We start from the raw sequence: 4,172 nt of genomic DNA, 5'->3' as shown, positions 1-4,172 counted from the left end.
CGAGCGGGTGCTGCTCGGCGGCGGGCGGCGCCCTGTCGCGCTGCCCCGGAACTTTATCCGGAGGAAGAGCCCCGAAGCGCTACTGACAAACTGGGGGAGCAGCAGCGCTAACGCCCTCCTGAGGACGGGGAAGGGGACTCTTGGCCTTCTCTGCTTTCGCTGTGCGCCTGCACAGTTGTATAGAACCGTGAGGTAGTCTTTGCGCCTTTATTTCATCCAGCGAGGCCGCAGACTGGTGTAGTGCGTTCCACACAGTGGTCTAGATTCAGCAGAATACCATAGCCTCGCTGGGGCTGTCTGGCCTGCTCTTGGGTGCCAAAGCACACAATGTCTTTTGCAAAGTTAGGGGTACACAGATGGTCAGACGCAGTCTCTGCCCTGAGGGGGGTGAAGGATGGTGGCGAGAGACTGACTGCATATACTGAGTGTAGTGGGAAAGTAGGGACTTCCTGCTGAGGCAGCGTGGGGCTGTGGGTGGTTCAGCCTGAGCGTCCGAGAGGAGCTGAGCTGTCACTGCAGCCAGATGCTGAGCTGTGTGTTGGTGCTGCTCTGTGGACAAGGGTAAAGGAAGAAACCCTGGCAGGAGCAGAGCCCTGCGGGGTGATGCCCACTGGCCTCTGAGGAAGGGGCTGTCATGCAGTGTAGCCCTGCAGAGCTCACAGTGCAGAATGGTGGGGTCTGTAGGTCCCGCCCCTGCAGCACTTGCTCTAAGCCCCAGCGTCTAGTCCTGTGGTAGGCAGTGTAGAGTCACTGGCGGCACTCCCATGAGGAATGACACCAAACTTTGCAGTGCAGGCTGGTCACTTGGGGGTTTGGTGGTGGGGATTGGGGTGAAAGACTAGAAGAATGCAAGTGGAGGGAAAGGAGATTTGAGGGTCTGAGTGAGTCAGCTGGGGCAGAGAGACATTCAAACCAGGATCTGAGTGAGAGAATCAGTGTGGCTTACAGTGGGGATGGGGGGTGGGGTGGGACACAGGGAGGGAGGGGCGTAGGGGTCCTGAGTACAGCCCTGAAGGGGAACACAGGAGATGCTCCCCCTTGAGAACCAGAGAAGGGTGGAGCAAGCAGCCCTGAGACTGTAGGGGCTGTGGCCAGCTGACCAGGACACTGCCCTTGCAGGACTGCTCCCGTCATCCCTGGCTGACTAAGCAAGGTGCGGGGTTTGAGTGCGTTGACTCCCTCCGCCCCCCGTTTTGATCATGCCTGATTTTACCACAGCTGTAGAGTTGTGACATTGCGGGTTCCCATGATGGCAGCACCTCGTGCCCAAACCTTAGGGCCAGGGCAGGGCAGGTTCCAGAGGGAAATAATGGTTGTGTTCTCAGGAGAGGGTGGCTTGGCAACTGGAGCAGAGAAATCCTACCGGCCTTTGCACGTTTGTGGCCACTGTGACAGCGCCAGGAGGGAGTTGGAGATCTCCACCTGAGACCTTGAGAGACCTTAAAAATAATTCCTTTGATTCCCTGTCCACAGACACCTCCGTCTGGAACTGAAATTCTGATTCCAGCTGGAGCACATTTCCAGTCCCCCAGCATCCAGTTCCAAGGAGGCGGGTGGGTGCTGAGATGAACTTACCTCTTGCTCCCAGAGAACACGGCTGATACAAGCTTGCCTTTCATTCTGCAGGCGGGAGGCAGCTCTGGGCTCTTGATGGACTTGGCAGCCAACGAAAAGGCAGTTCATGCAGACTTTTTTAATGGTAAGGATGGGGGAGTTGGGGTGCCACATTTAGGTGGATGTTTCTTCTGCTGGTTAACACAGTGGGCAAGATTGTGAATGAATAATTTGGATCATGGTGCAGTGAAGCCCAGACCCTGTGCCATTCTCAGTGCAGGGGGTGACACTGGCGGCTAGCTCTGGGAAATCAGACCTTTTTTTCAAGAGAAGATTACCATGCAGTTGCTCCCTGGTTCACATCTCAAAGGCCGAGTTTGAGCACTGTCTTCCACATAGGCTCACAGCCACCACCTGAGATGATGGCAGGATCCTGTTGGTTACCTGGACCGGGGTGCAAGAGCCAGCCTGGTGCTCTGCCTGCTGTCTCGGGGGGCTTCCATTTCCTTTCCTTCCCGGTACACCTGTTTGCCCAGCTGGATTCTTCTGTGTCCACTGTCTGTGGATTAGCGCTCATGCTCTGGCTTCAGCCCTTCTGTCTCTGAGGTCAGGATACCGGGTATACTCCCTTCTGCAATGTAAGGGCTTGCATACCAGGTACCAAGAACAGGAGGGTGACTGTGTTCTACATCAAAAACAATGTAGACTGCACTGTTCCCTGGAGTTACATCCCTGAGCCCTGGCTGGATGAAGCTGAGTCACTGGAGGGTGCTGTTCTCACTACGCTGTTTACTGTTTTTTCTCTAGAACTAGCATATAATTCATTGTGTAATGGTTTCCATAGTCACTTACTGAATAAACAGTAGAAACCTGACTTGAATACATTTTCAGACATGGTAGGGCAAATTTCTCTTGGCTTTCTGGTTTCTGAATGTCCATAGGTTACCTCAGCCTTACTTTTTCACAGTGCTCAGACAGTGAGTGGAAACAGGTATGTTTCCTACTGAAAGACTAAATGCTATTTTCTTCCCTTTTCTGCCCTGCTTTAATCATATGGTGTTTTCTCCTGCAAAGACCTTTTGTTACTTGTCAGAGGCAGCTGGGCCATGAGAAGCCAACCCACGTTGGTTTCTAACTTAGCCAACAGCTCTGAAGCCCAGCACCATGCTGGTTTGTCTGGCAAAGGCCCAGGCAGCCATTGCTATGAAAGAGAAAGTGGGCTGCTAGATTAGGGTGTGGTCTTTCCTGGGGCCTGACTGCTCCTCTGCAGCAGCATCCTGGTGGCCTCCAGCCAGTGTCTGAAGCACTGTCAGGGGAAGTGTTGTTAAGCTGGCCCTTGAGCCCAGCAGCCTTTCTGCAGGTGCATAGGGCCAGGTGGTGCAGAGGTGCGTGGTGTGCCTCGGGGTGACCTCCTGAGAATGGCAGCTCACGCAGGTGTCTGGGACACTTCACCTCATGGTTGTTTCATTCTCAGTACTGGCACTGTGGTCTGGTGCATTTTGATGACCTCAGAGACCCGTTTGTCCTCCACCAGCCCGCCCGTTGGGTTTGGTGTGATTAGTGGTACTCCAGGGACATCCATCTCCTGATGAGAAAGGTCGGAGGGAGACGTGGCCCTTAACCATGCGAGCTCTCCTTGCATTCACGCTAGAAGGAGGAAGCAGAAAAGGCCTCTGTCCACTGAGCTCAGGCGTGTGCACCTGCTGTCCCACAGGTGGTGCCCACCCTGGGTGCTCAGAAAGCTGAGAGAGGTGTGGGGGCTGCTTCTGGCCTTCTGCCAGGCCTTTAATCAGCAGGTGGGCTTTAGGGGCTGTCAGGGGGGTTCTAGTGCTAAGTGAGACTCACTCTTTCCTTGCTGGTTAAAAGTAGTGGAGGATTTAGACAGGGCCTTCGGTGGGCCAGGACCATGTGAGCCCAGGCAGACTGGCTGGGATTACGCCCTGAGTACACCACAGGTGGTATCTCTGGAAGTGACAGGAGTGGAGTTTGGATGTGAAGGGGTTCTCTGGGAATGGGGTCTAGACAGGCAATGCCTCATGCAGCAGCACCCCATGTAGAGGCTAGGAGGCAGTGACACAAGGATCAGTCCCTCTGTATGGCTAGAGACGTGTCAGGAGCATTGCCCATCTTCAGGAGAGCTGGTATGGGGCTGCCTGAAGCTCCTCCCCTCTGTGCTGTGGTATCACCTGGGGATGGCACTTTAGTACATTTTCAGGGTACCACCTCGAGGGCTGGAGTTGGCTTGTTATTTGCCCATCATGGAGGTGACGTGGTCAGAAACTTGGAAGATGAGTGGAAATAAATGTACATGTGGCTGTAGTCACCTCATGCGGAGTGTCATGTATTTGCCGCATATTCTCCGGCAGGAACAGGCCCAGTCTGTGGGTCGGAAGCTGAGCATGGCCAGGCTTCCTGCAGAGTTGTTTTCAGCATCCTGGCCCTTCTGCTGCCTTCTGCAGGCCTCTGGCACTTTCATTTTCCTGGTGCAGACGTGGGCCCTAATGTGTCCCCACATGCAGCATGGTTGCAAGGTGATCGTCCCTGTGTGCACAGTACATGGTGTGCTTTTCCTGAGGATTGTCTCATGAATAAAAACAATGTAGACAGCACTGTCCCCT

At 54.4% G+C, this 4,172-nt stretch overlaps 1 long non-coding RNA gene across 1 annotated transcript; it reads left to right on the top strand.

The window, feature by feature from the left end:
• Positions 1–9: 9 nt before the first annotated feature.
• On the top strand, positions 10–4,104 carry LOC111818373. The gene is made up of 3 exons (XR_002822380.1): positions 10–192; positions 1,627–1,699; positions 3,921–4,104. It is a non-coding gene; the product is annotated as an uncharacterized LOC111818373 (long non-coding RNA).
• Positions 4,105–4,172: the final 68 nt, after the last annotated feature.

This window comes from Octodon degus, unplaced genomic scaffold (genome assembly GCF_000260255.1).
Source record: "Octodon degus isolate 3935 unplaced genomic scaffold, OctDeg1.0 scaffold00089, whole genome shotgun sequence".
Taxonomy (NCBI): Eukaryota; Metazoa; Chordata; class Mammalia; order Rodentia; family Octodontidae; genus Octodon; species Octodon degus.
This window is presented reverse-complemented; position numbering and strand designations above follow the sequence as displayed.